Raw genomic sequence first — 14,755 nt, forward strand, 5'->3', positions numbered from 1 at the left:
GTCTTACAGCCCTTTAATCTTTTTGCAAAGCCTATGCTTCAATCTGACAGCACCACATTATCATATGACTTACACAAGAATTAAAGACGAAAACCTGAAGTTTTGTTTAGTTTTTTAATCTACCCTTACCTGGTAGGATTTCCACAAGCCATACCATCCCAAAAATAGCAAGTAATAAGAATGTGAACCAATGATTATATCTGAAAACAGTGAGCTCCATGTTTTGAGGAAAAGGACTTCTACACAGTCAACAAGCCCACATGAAATACCTTTCACAGTCAAACTATGAAGTAGTGAATCTAATATGTCACATCAGGAACAAGCTCTTGATTAGAAAACGGTGTTTTCATAAGGGCCATAATCATGCTGGGATAAAAGCCCAGAACTTTGGGATAAAAGTGGTATGTGAGCTGCAGAAGCCTTAATACTTGCTAAGTACTATCTAGTTAGGAAGTCTTATATCTATCCCAGCCCACATTTGTCAGTGGCTTGTCATAAACTGAACTGAAGTCTATTTTACTTGGTAAGGCAGCAAATAAATACAGGCAAGGCAGGTTTCTCCTTACCCATGGGAATTCTTTCCAATCAGCAACAAGATGACGGAAGCAAGCTGAGGTAGTTGGCCGATTGCAAAAATCACTCTTTGGTTTTACGAAAAGAAAAGGAGTACTTGTGGCACCTTAGAGACTAACCAATTTATTTGAGCGTAAGCTTTCGTGAGCCACAGCTCACTTCATCGGATGCATACCGTGGAAACTACACTTTCCACAGTATGCATCCGATGAAGTGAGCTGTGGCTCACGAAAGCTTACGCTCAAATAAATTGGTTAGTCTCTAAGGTGCCACAAATACTCCTTTTCTTTTTGCGAATACAGACTAACACGGCTGTTACTCTGAAACCTGTCTTTGGTTTTAAACATTCCTGAGCTAACCCTCATTTCCCTCCTTCCCTTCCAGCACCTCCTGTGCAAGTTGCAAATATTCCAAGACAATGCAGTAAACTAATGATATTTTCTCTCTTCAAATTGTGCAAATCACTCAGCTGTCAATGGACAAGGGAAAATGAAGTTAATGAGCACGGCTTTAATCAGCGGACCTTGTTCTAATCAGAAAAGCAATCTTTCAAAGAGGTAATGACAGGCAGTCTCTCCATGGCATTCCATTTTCCCATGGGAATAAAGTTAGTGTCTTAAATTAAAAAATCAGCCTTCAAAAAAAAAGGAAAGACCCTACTGAAAACCTGCACTAATGTATGCAAATAAAAAAGTCATTTAAATACTTGTTCAACACACATGCCTTCCCGTGTTGGGAGATGGGGGCAGAGGAAGGGGTGAGGGGTAACTAGCTACAGGGAACCCAAGTACAGGATCACCAACAGTGGCCATGTCACACCTTCACTTAAACCAGTAAAACTCTGCACCTAGGCCAGGCCTTAGAGTAGGCTTGTTCTCTGAAAAGGGAGTGTGTAAAAATCCCACCTTCTTATTCAACACACATCTGCTTTCAAGTTCACACATTTTACTCCGGCTGGCATTCCAAAGCCCATCTGGAATAGCGAGTTGGACAGAATTGTTAACTCCATTCCAGTTACAGAATCTTTATTACTGGTGATATGTGATCCACCAAATGCCAAGCTTCACATTCAGATTTCAGGTTTACATAGCCAGTCAACAGCATGCTCACTCCTGATGAGATGTTAGAAAAAGCCACTATTCTACCTGTAAATTGAGCACATTAGGTCAGGAACGTATTGGCCCTCATCTAAGCTCAGAAAATTAGGAGGTAGGTAGCAAAGGAATTAGGCAACATGTTTTAATCTACACATTTTAATCACTTAACACATAGTTTAAACTGATAGTGGTACTAAAAAAACATTAGCTGGTCATGATACACCGGGGGGGGGGGGGGGGGGGGGGGGAGAGATAATTAACATGTGTTAGCCAACATTTTTGCTAAACATGTCTCATTTTCCTAGTCAAGACAAAGCCTTTGAGAGACTAACGTGGAACCCCACACCACTGTTTTTATACATTTCAGAACAGAACCACACTTCCAAGCATGTACACATTTGAACTTCAGACTTTCAAACATGGAAACCTTTTCCTACATTTCCCCTCTTCCCCTTCTAGCTACTAGACCAGGAGTTCTCAAACTTCATTGCTCCTCGACCCCCTTCTGACAACAAAAATGTCTACATGACTCCAGGAGGGAAGACTGAAGCCTGAGCCTGCCAGAGCCCCACTGCCCCCAGCGGGACGGCCAAAGCCAAAGCCCAAAGGCTTCAGCCCCAGGTGGGGGCCTGTAACCTGAGCCCCACCACCCAGGGCTGAAGCTCTTGGGCTTCGGCCTCAGCCCCAGGCAGTGGGGCTTGGGCTTTGGCCCCAAGCCCCAGCATATCTAATGCCAGTCCTGGTGACCCCATTAAAATGGGGTCCTAACCCTCAGTTTGAGAACCGCTGTACTAGATGAACAGGAACATTTACCAACTAAGGGGCAACGTCAGTTAAAAATCTGTTTAAAATACAGTTTCATTGCCTGGGCTGCAACCCAACATCTGAGGTAAAAGTGAAACAGATTTTAATAAATCAAACTGACTTTTCACTGTGACATTTGCACGCTCCTCAGCTTTGACAATGAAAACAGATTACCTAGTTTCTCTTTGGTTTGCCATACTTTTCTATTCTGCTTCTTGTTCTTACGCGCTTGCATATGGCCGCAAACGTCTGGGGTGCAGACATGTACATGAAGACTTGTATTAAACATTTCCACTGTAATCTTCCATGACATTAACCAATAGAAGAAAATACTAATGGATAGGAAGTTATTTTTACAAAGTCTAAAGTGAGCCAAATTTGACCTAAGGGTGTCCCTTTAACTTTATTTTGTACCATTCACGAACCTTTATAAACTTATATAGTCAAGAGTTGTTCCAACGAATCTCTCATGGAGAGCTCACCTTGGTAGGCAAGAATTTAAGTTCGGATTCCCACAGGTGCAGTGAAGAGAACAGTTCTTAAAATGTAGATGAGATTAACAAAACTGGCATAAGAACAATACAAATAAGAAATAAACGTAAATCAATTAGGCATTCTTCAACGTGTATTATAGGATCAAGAAGAACATTTCAATGCAAGTGATATTTAAAAATTAGAATAATGAGGGATTACTAACAGTTTCTCTCTCATAAAACCAGAACATTCTGACAGCTTAAAAGGCAAATGATTTATTTCATTCGTGAGCTTAGTAAGAATTTAACACCCACACTTGGGACAGAACATACATAGAGGTGACTGGCTTTCTGTTCATGTACAGTACACTGTGTGCAGATGGAGGATATTGTGAAGACTAGAGTGGGTGTCAACAATGGATGAAATAACCAGTTTTCTTTAAAGGGCTGGGGGGAACAAATTGCTTTCAAAGATTAGGTCATCCTTTCTAGTATTCAGTAACAAAAGTGAGCCCTTTAAAAAAAATCTTATTATAAGGGTTACTTTAAAAGCTTCCTGTTGCAACATTAGGAGCAATAAGAGTATATCATCTACACAGCAAACAAGGCAGCAGGATACAATTGTAAATTTTGCCAACACAGCTATGTCAGTTAGGTGGGGTGAGGAGGGAGGGCAAAAACCCTAGTATAGACACAACTGTATCAACAAAAATGTCTATTTTCAAGTTTAGCTTATTTCATTCATAAGGGCAGCTACCAGCTGCCACTCACTCTCCTTTTGATTCACTCAAGAGTACAAACTGCATTTGTCCCAGCTACTAAGATCCCTCTAAAGTCATTCATTTTTGTTAAACAAACTCTTACAATTGATCTTTGCCATACTGGTGGCTCATTTTATGAGTACTACATACACACTCACCCTACTTTAAAAATAAATGTTAATACAAACAACGGCATCACCACCACCATCTCACTCACACCCCTGGAATAACTGAAATTATAGAGTGAGGGTAAATTTTTCAAAGGCACCTAATCCCAGGATTCAGGCTCTTACATTATTTACAAAAAGAAAAGGAGGACTTGTGGCACCATACAGACTAACAAATTTATTTGAGCATAAGCTTTCGTGAGCTACAGCTCACTTCATCGGATGCATACTGTGGAAACTGCAGAAGACATTATATACACAGAGACCATGAAACAATACCTCCTCCCACCCCACTCTCCTGCTGGTAATAGCTTATCTAAAGTGATCACTCTCCTTGCAATGTGTATGATAATCAAGTTGGGCCATTTCCAGCACAAATCCAGGTTTTCTCACCCTCCCCCCCCCCAAAACTCACTCTCCTGCTGGTAATAGCTTATCCAAAGTGACTCACTTTGGATAAGCTATTACCAGCAGGAGAGTGAGTTTGTGTGTGTGGTTTTTGGAGGGGGGGTGGGGGGTGAGAAAACCTGGATTTGTGCTGGAAATGGCCCACCTCGATTATCATACACATTGTAAAGAGAGTGGTCACTTTGGATGGGCTATTACCAGCAGGAGAGTGAGTTGGGGGAGGGGGGGGCGGAGAGTCGGAGGGTGAGAAAACCTGGATTTGTGCTGGAAATGGCCCAACTTGATTATCATACACATTGTAAGGAGAGTGATCACTTTAGATAAGCTATTACCAGCAGGAGAGTGGGATGGGAGGAGGTATTGTTTCATGGTCTCTATGTATATAATGTCTTCTGCAGTTTCCACAGTATGCATCCGATGAAGTGAGCTGTAGCTCAGGAAAGCTTATGCTCAAATAAATTGGTTAGTCTCTAAGGTGCCACAAGTACTCCTTTTCTTTTCTTTTTGTGAATTTAATTAGTGACTTCTGCAAATTATTCCCCCAGCTTGAGTTTATACTATCACCTGGTGTATCCTCAAGTAGATTTTCAGTTTACTGAGGTAGGGACTGTATTTTGTCTGGGTCCTCATTCATCTCACGTCTTGATTTCTGTAAGTGCCTCCTCTCTACCTCCCCAGTGCTCACACTGTTTTCTTATCCAGCTGGTGTCAGATAACCTTAATTGCCCCTCATTTTACAATCTCTCCTGCCCCTTTTTAATCTCCATTTAAACTCCTCTTCCAATGCAAATTAAACCCTGTCCCCACCTTCAAAGTCTTACTCAAGTCTGATATTCCCTACTTATCCATTTGTGTCTTAGGGCTTGTCTTCACTACAAAATTAGGTTGATTTAAATTTAGGTTGACCTACAGCCACCACAGTAATTCAACTGGCTGTTGGTGTCCACACTACCTTCCTTCTGCTGGTGGAGCACGTCCTCACCAGAAGCACTTGCACTGACTGAAGTGGGGCATTGTGGGGCCCAGACAGCCAAATGTGGGGCACTGACAGCCATGCAGGGCTCACAGCTGGAGCCTCCCACCCGCCCCTGGTGACACCCCAGCTGTGAGCCCAGGCCTGCTCAATTTCTCAGCAGGGAGACTACCAACAGCCGTGAAATTGACATTCTTGTCAATTTCACAGCTATTAATGTCTCCAACTCAGAGCAGGAGCACTTAGAGAACTCTGACAGCTCCAAGCCAAGCTGAGAACCCACACTCTGAGTGCCAGGCACCCAACCAGGTATCCTGGTACAGGGCTCACAGCTGGAGCCATGAAATTGACAAGAAGAGAGAATTCCTCACCTTGTGCAGTAACTGGGGTCCTCCAAGACGTGTGTCCCTGTGGATGCGCCACTTCAGGTGTTGGTGCACCCCGGCGCAGACAATCAGAGATTTACAGCAGCTGTGTCCACGCGGGTCGTGCGTGCGCAGTAGGCGTCTTTGCAGTGCCCTCGGTGACGTGTCTAGCATGCACACAACCTGAGCCCTCCAGTTCCTTCTCTACCGCAGAGTCCTAGCAGCGAACTCCGAAGTAGAGGGGAGGAGGGTGGGTAGTGGAGTACCCAAAGGGACACTATGGATGGGTGTTCCTGTTGGAACGGGATGCCCATACATACATTTTCTCACCAGTGTAAAGAGTCCAGGACACGGGGTGGTACTGTAAGTCATTTCTGAAGGCACTGCTTGCTGGGTATGTATGTCAAGCTCAACCAGCCCTGTAGGCAGTGCATATGTAGTCTTGTGTGTCGTACCACAAACCTTATGGCTGCCATGTGTCCAAGCAGTTGTAGGACAGTGCGAACCGGTATTTGGGTAGTACTTTGTACTGAAAGCATTCAGGTCCCACTGTGAATCACAGAAATTTCCTGCGAGCAGGGTGTATGGTCATATGAAAATAAGCATCTTGGAGGTCGAGGGCTGAAAACCGGTCCCCCTTTTGCAGCACTGGAAGTATCGTGCCCAGTGTGACCATCTTGAACTTTTGAATGCATACAAACTTGTCGCGCTTCCCGAGATCCGAGATAGGTCTCCATCCCCCGTTCTTCTTCTGGGTCAAGACGTAGTGGGAGTAGAGCCCCCTCCCCCTGTATTGCGAAAGTACTCGTTCCATGGCACCTAGTAGTAGAAGATGACCGACTTCTTGTCATAACAGGTGCTCATGAGAAGGGTCCCTGAAGAGGGACGGGGCGGGGGGAGGGTAGGTATTCGGGAGGTGACCCTCATTTACAATGGCCTGATATTGTGATTGTTTCTCCTCAGGGAGGTCTGCTGTGAACGAGCTAAAATTGCCATAATTATCATAATCGTATTTGGCCAGCATGACTGGATAGTTGGTGACTTGGAATTGTAATGTCACCGAGGAGTGAATTTTTGTCCGAAGAGTGTTCTTGTGTTCTTTGTCTTGTGGGGTCAATCTAAACCGTTGTTTGCCACACTGATTAGCGGCATCGACCACCAAGGAGTTGGGAGGCATGTGCAAGAAGAGAAAGTCCACCCCTTTGGCAGGAACATAATACTTTCTATCCACCCTTTTGCATGTCGACAGAACTGAGGCTGATGTCTGCCAGACTGTCTCTGCTGGTTCCAAAATCGCATAATTGATGAGCAGAGTGATTTGGAAGTAGATACAGGGTGTTAGATTTGTACCAGCTTGTGTTGGTTTATCTGCATTTCCTCCAAAGGGATGTCCTGGCTTTGGGCGACCAGCTTAAATAGTTCTTGGAACTGTTTGAAGTCATCCGCTGAGGTAGGCGGCGATGGCATAATTGCCTCATCTGGGCAGGAGGAAGAACTGTGAGCAGGAGATGTAGCTTCCTGATCTGTGCCTGTTTCTGTGTCATCCCCAACATCTTGAGCCTCCGTTGGCTGCGGGGTGCAGGATGTGGCATTAGACCTCAGCTCACCTCTGTGAGCTGTGGGTCGCCTGGAGTGAGGGTCCCGGTAAGTTGCCCAAGGTTCCCAATGTGCCCATTGCATTGGGAAGGTCATCGATGGATACCACGGTTGAGCCAGCTCGTTGCAAGGGTATTTAGGCTCCTTCTGGCTCCAGGGTGATCATCGGTCTTCCGGTGATGAGTGGTGCATTGAGAAAGTGCATGGTTCCTGCACATCTTCGTTGTCTTCACTGGACAAGTGCACCGCGCCATGAGAAGTACGGTGATCTCCTCTATAACTTAAGGAGACTGCAGTGACAATGAGACAGCCAAGTCTGTCTGTTAAAGTAGATTCTGTGGCGGTTCTGATGTCGGTACCGTTGGTGCCGATGGGGGTGCTCTTGTTGGTGCCGACACCGGTGCCATCAGATGTTCCTATTGGTTAAGTCAGTGGGGTCAGTGCTGACTTGGTTTTCTCAACCAGTGTCAACTGCGATGTCAGTGCCAGGGGCGGAGGCATGGTGCCTGAGGATACGCTCGGTACTGGGTCCCTTATGGGTGAATTTGGTGCCACGGAGGAGGCATGTCACCGTCTGTGCCTCTACTCCATCTCCTTCACTCAGGACTCGGCAGTGCCAGAGGTGCCCGGGGCATCGTAGGTGTTCGTCCGAGCATGTGTCGGCATCATGGGTAGCAACCTGGCAGGAGACTGCCTATATTTCTGCGGTGCTCTCTGCAGAGATGTCTGCGCCCTCTTCCTCAATCTTTTAGAAGAAGACATGTCTCCTGTCCTTGCAGCCCAGAGAGGAGGTCTATTGGTCTGGCTCTGACTGGAGAGATTTCTTCATCAGCATCATCTTCAAGTGGAGATTTCGGTCACACCAGGCTCTCGCTTTCAGATTACTGCAGCAGGCACATTTTTGTGGGATATGCGCCTCCCCAAGACATTGGACACACAAAGAGTGTCTGTCCAAAATGGGCATTGCTTCGCAGCAAGAACAGCATCGCTTAAAGCCTGGGAAGCCAGGCATCTCTGACGGTTAACAGACCCTGGTGCGGGGAACTATGGGGAGGGTAAACTGAGACAGAAAACTTTTTTTTTTTTTTACTGAAACTATAACTTTGAAAAGACTAACTAACTTGAACTAACTACTGCTATTTTTAAACGTTTAGCGAGAGTGATGAACACTGCCCCTGAGCTCCGTCTTCAGCCGAGGATGGTTGCGAAGGAACTGGAGGTCTTGGTTCGTGTGCGTGCTAGACGCGGCACCATGAGACGCCTACTGTGCATGCCCACGTGGACACTACTAGTATAAATCTCTGATTGACAGCACTGGGACACACCGACACCTGAAGTGGAGCACCTACAGGGATAGCACTCAAAGAAGAATATCAATTTCACTGCTGGTAAGGTCCCTGCTGTGAACTTGAACCTGCAGGACTGTTACCCAGGTAAGAGGAGTGGGATGCTCAATTTCACAGCAGGAAAACTACCAGCTGTGAAATTGACATTCTTGTCAATTTCACGGCTCCAGCTGTGAGCCTCCACTACTGACAGAAGGACAGCCAACAGCCGATATAAGTAATGCAGTGTCTACACAGCCACTGCGTTGCCCTAACTACTCCAACGTAAGTTCTATGCCTCTCATGGAGGTGGAATTATATCAGTGTATTTCCCACAACAGCCTTTGGATTTTTTTCTTCCCTGCCTTTTCTCACTTGGAGAGCCTCATCCACAAGTCAGTCTTTAGAGCCACTCCCCTGTCCTTCAAATCACTACTTAAGACCCACTTCAGCTGAGATGCCTAAAAACTAATGGCAGTATGTCAGGGCAAACATATAAAACAATACTTTTTATGATTCAGCACCACTGAGCTATGAACATTGCTAGCGTACATAATGGTATAACTTTCTGACAGTTATCCTCATCCTCCACCAATATCTCCATCCCTCTTACTGTTTCAATCTCTTTTTGATTCTTATTTTACATTAAATTGACTGTAAACTCATCGGGGCACAGACTGTTATCTTATACATTTGTGGAGCACCCAGGAAAATGGGACCATTCTAGTCAGGTTCTTATACTGCATCCATTACTGTGGGGTCGGAGATCTATGGGTCTATGATCCTGATTGGGACCTTTGGGCACTAATGCAACACAAGTATTCGTTATTAAAGTATCAAGAGTAATTTTGTGTAGCACAGACACTGTTGACATTCAGTTCATCGGCACATAAGATTTTATATTGTTCAATCTGAAGTAAAACCTTCAGATATGGTTGTCAGAAAAACAACCAGGGCACTCAACGTAGTAACTTCCTGTGTGAGTCATATTCACTCATTCTAATGACACAAATGTTTTTGTTTTTTTTTTGGTAGCCCCATAGAGAAAACTCAGACTGGTGGTGTGAACTGGATTCTGTTCTGCCTTGTACATCAACAAAACTGTCTGAAATTAGATACCAAAAATCTTATTGGGGACTATGCAAGAGGCAGAAAGATCACAGGTGAAGTTTGTGACTGAGAGTCTTAACTTGTAAGAAAAGCCCCAGCTCTGTTGTCATTTGGTTTTGACATGGAATTGTTTGGTATCATATTTAGTCATTTTTCTGCCTACAGCTGTCCTTTAATTTCATTTTCACACTGCTTCCTATTTGCTGTCCCTAACTGTGTGGTTCTCTGATTTTCACTCCAGTGGAGTGGTAACCAGGGAATCAGCTGAATGTATACTGACAAAGAACCAATAGTTTGGTTTTTTGGGAGGACAGAAGGAAAGTAGCCAACAAAGCATCAGCTGCCCTATACAGGCCAGTGGCTTCTCAGTGAACCAGACATTTCTGGAAGAGGTGGCCTTTCATTAGCTCCTGAACAATCATGTCAACAAAGCAAGAACCACCGGCTCAGCTGCAGCAACAAGTTACCTTCTGAAGCTTCAGAGCCAATTTTTTTTTCAAGCCCGTATTTCATGCCTACTAAAGTCTCTATGAAATGAGCAACTTTCCACGGTATGCATCTGATGAAGTGAGCTGTAGCTCACGAAAGCTCATGCTCAAATAAATTGGTTAGTCTCTAAGGTGCCACAAGTACTCCTTTTCTTTTTGCGAATACAGACTAACACGGCTGTTACTCTGAAATTTGACAAAGTTGTAGTCCAAAACAAAGTTTTTAAAAACTGAGCATTTGGCCCCTAAGGAATTTTCACAAACAGGCCAGGAACAGCAATTGCAGATCACAAGAATGCACAAAGCTCTGACCTTATGCAACTTCTGACATTTATATCAGCTTACTAGAGAGTCATCTGTCACTGCTGCAGCATGTTGCAATTTTACCACTGCACCATAATAGGTGATCTGTTCTAATGCTTTTGGCCTAAAGAATGGAGTGGGCAACTGCAGACTGCACAAGAGCAAGCAGCAAGTTATTTAGAGATGTTCTTTTATACTTAGAGAGCAGCAGGCTGTAAACCAAGGGCTCATTTCCATAGACTGACAAGGAGATGAGATCAGTTAACTCAGAGGATAATCTTGCCCTCACACAATGTATAATATATGCAGTTGCTGGTTTATTTTTTGGTAAGCGGACACTACAACAAAACATGAGATGCCAGAGCTATAAATCTTGTATGAATCGCAGGATATTTTGTCTTTAAATGTTGTGGGTTTTTTTAAATGCTTACAGCACTGCAAGAAGTAAATCAGAAGCAGTAATTGGCTTAAGGGAGTTCTAATGACATTTACAAACCACTTAACCTTTACTCTCTCGGTTTAAGAGACAGTAAACTGATCCCTTCAGGTGAACATCACCCAGAAGTTAAATTTATATTGTTCAATTTGAAGTAAAATCTTCAAGTGTGGTTACTGTCAGAAAAGCAACCATGGCACTTAATATACTAGCTCCTTCGGTCATCCATCAATACTAGTAAGTTTTAGTTTGGAGATAGTATTTTATTGATATTGTTGGGCGTTCCTCATAACATAACATATACGGAGGCAATTTAACATGCAGTAAAAACCAACATAAACCCCAAGTGACTGTGACACTGTATAAAAAGGAAGGTGACCGTCTCCACTAATGTTGTCACCAGTGTTACACAACTGTGATAAATCTTATACAAACTGCCCTGTAAGGTATCATTGGAAAAGTTGTAATCTGTTGAAATTTAAATGTGTGTATCAACACTGGGTATGAAGTTATTCAAATTTTACTGGATGCTTGTTACGAAACATGCTGTGTTCCGAGGTAACACCACAAGACAGATTTACATCGGGACTAGCCAGCCATATGTTGATGGGCCAATAAAGAGAATCACCTCCTTCAGCAGGCCCACCCCGAGGAGGCCTCAGGGAACATATGGACAATGGATGCCCCCTGTCTCAGCAAGGCATGTAGACCATGTGATGCACAGCTCTCCAGTACTTTTCCATGCACGTGGACTAGGGGGCATAAACTGGAGATAGTGACATCACCTCCCTGCCTATTCCTGCCCCACCTCTCTGGACTCCCCTTTCTAACAAGGGGAGCTTTGAACAATGGACTAAGGACCCCCATCTTTTGGGTGAACCAGAGAGACTTATTGCAAGCTAGCAGATTTAACATCGCTGCTGTTATTCTGATCTACAGACTCTGAAATCAATTGTAATGTATGTTTAACTTTAATCTTTTAATGACTCTCTTTTCTTTTTAATATTAATAAACCTTTCATTTTAGTTTGCTGAAGGATTGGCTATCAGCATAGGTTTTGGGTGAGATCCTGAAGTATATTTTGACTTGGCGTACGTAGCTGGCTCTCTGGAGCTGGAATAACCTAACGTGTGATAAAGTTTGGTTTTAATAGCCTTTCATCATAGTCTGTTTTGTCTGAGTGGTGCATGAGGGGCTAGAGGGCCTGAAGGGGACTGTAACTGGCTTCATAATAATGAGTATAGTAATTTTGAAGTACACGTTTGTTACAGGTCTTATGATAGAGTATATCACCAGTTTGGGGGTACATACCCTGTTTTCAGGTAGTCTGACCTGAAAACAGCACTCTTAGCTGTGTCCCATATCAGGCAGTGTGACAGTTACAATGCACATTTATCTAGGCCCAACAGTATTTCAGACTCTGCAAGGTGTACAGGGAGGGCAAACAACCTAGCAATCTTACCCTGATTGAGGAATTCCCCCCCCCACTTCCTATGCTTTTGATCAATTTTCTTAGATTAACCTACCAGGCAGGTGAACTCTCACATCACTCTCATGTCTCTCTCATTGTCCAGAAGAAATTCTGGAGGTGTTTAAATAAGATATTTTCTCTAAGGAGAGGGGAATAGCCTCCTGCACAAGGTGCTTTACAGAAATGGAATTACAAGATACGTGGGAGATGCTATGCTACTTATACCACTAGGCTAAAGGCATGTGTGTCTCTCTGTGCCCTTATACCTCCAGTCCAGATGCCACAATTCAGTGGTCTGAAATCCAAGCTGAGTAAATCCCACCTCAAGGAGATACTGGTGTATATCCAGAAAATTCCTTAAAAAGCAGAGAGGGAGAAACTTTTCACTTATCTATTTTCTTTCCCTAAATGGGGACACTCAAAAACATGCCAATAAGGGGAGAGAAGTAGGGAGAATCGGCTTTATCATATATTTATTCTAAAATATCAATATGTATGTACTCCCGCCACTGCACACACCCACCCACCATGAGTATATTGATAGCACTTTTCAGTTTGTACTATTTGAAGTGTGAATTTGGGATGAAGACCTTGTAAGGGTTCCAGGGGCATGAGCCCAATGGAAATTGTTTTAAAATTTACATATCTGCCATTTGGTGCAATCTGGTCCCTTTCAAAGTTTAAAAAATATACTCCCCAGCTATACTTTCATGATCCCCAGGGACGTGTATTTCTGTCAGGCATGATTCAGTAACATCCACAAGGGATATGAGAGGAGGGTGAACTCCTGAGGCAGGAAATCCGCCAACCTCCCTTTGTTGACAGAACATTAACAGAGGAACTCCTGAGAGTCCCCAACAGCATCATCATGGAGGGACTGGACCACGATGATTAAAGTATCTCACTGCTAGAGGTCTTCTCCCACAGCTCCAAACACCAGCCAACACAATACAGAAGAAGCTTGAGCTGCTGCTGTTCGGTAAATAAAGAGAGGAAGTCACTACCTAGGGCTATTTAATCCCATTCCTTCTACCAGCACTTAAGTTAAAAAAAAAAAAAAATCAGTCAGTACCTGTATTTTCTGATTATAAACAGTGTTGGGACTGCAGGCTCTCCTGTGCTGTAATGAACAGCAGCACAACTCAGGTAAGGAAATAGGGAAGCCAGAGTTTACATTTCTATCAAAATTAAAATGGAGTTTGTTTTCTCAAGTTGCTTTCTCCCTAGTATCCATTATTATCCTAGTGAAGTCCAGAAATACACTGACAGGACTATACTTGTTCCTGCTGCTGTTCAAAGAAGTAATCATGCCTTCCAGCCTCACACGTACTGGGTCAGGTTGCCCAGCCACTGCAATCTGATGCCCAGTATCAAGGACTGCATTTCAAACTCCATAGCAGCTGGGGGCATTAAGCAACGTCATCTTGGCAAGTGGAAGTTTTCTTTGGCAATGGGGAAAGGAGGGGGAATAAAAGCATTCTGTGTGCTGCAGACTGGAAGAAAGGGAAGTGTTACAGCTGTGTAAACATGACTAAGAAAGACCTAGTGGTATGCTGCATTGTTTACTTTGAATGCTACAGTTCAGAACACTCTCAAAAAAAGTTGAGTACCAGTTTTAATTCTTTAATAAATGTAATACTCTAAGCATGGTTTCTGAACACATGAAACAAGCTATTTAACTGTCAGTGCAATGTTATCAGTTCTTTACTGCACAGCACTTTATCCAGTCACCTTAATACTTTGGCCAACCTTGCCTGGCTTTATAAGATTTGAGGATAATTCATATTACAGTAGCTCCCAAAGGTTTAAATCAGACTGGGGCCCCATTGTGCTGGGTGCTATATAAACAGTTAAATACTGGCTGGATAATTTTATGGCCCATGACATCTGTAGTTCTGCACGCTAAGGTGAGGGAATTAAACAACATGCTTTAGGGCATCAGTAGATTCTTTCTGGCTCCTGCAGAAAATCCCCAGAATTTTCCATTCAGCATAAAGCACTGCATACTTGGCCAGGCACATTATGGGTTACAGGTGGAAGGAGAATGTTGGATGTGATAAATCAATGGTTTGATGTAGTGTGGTAAACCCCTCTGTTCCTATATACAATAATAGATTGTCAGCCCAGACAGGACCATTGTGATCATCTAGTCTGACCTCCTGCATAAACACAGGTAATGGGACTTCCCTAATTTAATTCCTGCTTCAAGTCCAACAGTAGTGGTTGGACTAGATATATCAGTAACACTAGATCACATCTACCCTAGAAAGTTTCACCACCAGAACTTCTGCTGGCTACAGTTGCTGATATGGCAATGTTACTCGAGTGCATATACACTTGGCTGCTTTTGCTAGTGCCACGGGACCCCACTGCGACTGCTACACCCCCCCCCCCCACCAGTGTCC

At 43.8% G+C, this 14,755-nt stretch overlaps 1 protein-coding gene across 2 annotated transcripts in view; it reads right to left on the minus strand.

The window, feature by feature from the left end:
* AHCYL2 (adenosylhomocysteinase like 2) overlaps positions 1-14,755 on the minus strand; it is a 217,954-nt gene that overhangs the window by 107,433 nt on the left and 95,766 nt on the right. The window contains exon 1 of one of the 2 annotated variants that reach the window (XM_077837578.1): positions 5,628-5,728. The exons of the other annotated variant lie outside the window; for it this stretch is intronic. The gene's annotated coding sequence lies outside the window, so the exon portion shown is untranslated. Of the gene's footprint in view, positions 1-5,627; positions 5,729-14,755 lie in introns of those variants that run through there. 2 annotated transcript variants of the gene reach the window in all.

The sequence above is a fragment of the Eretmochelys imbricata genome, chromosome 1 (assembly GCF_965152235.1).
Source record: "Eretmochelys imbricata isolate rEreImb1 chromosome 1, rEreImb1.hap1, whole genome shotgun sequence".
NCBI classification, from domain to species: Eukaryota; Metazoa; Chordata; order Testudines; family Cheloniidae; genus Eretmochelys; species Eretmochelys imbricata.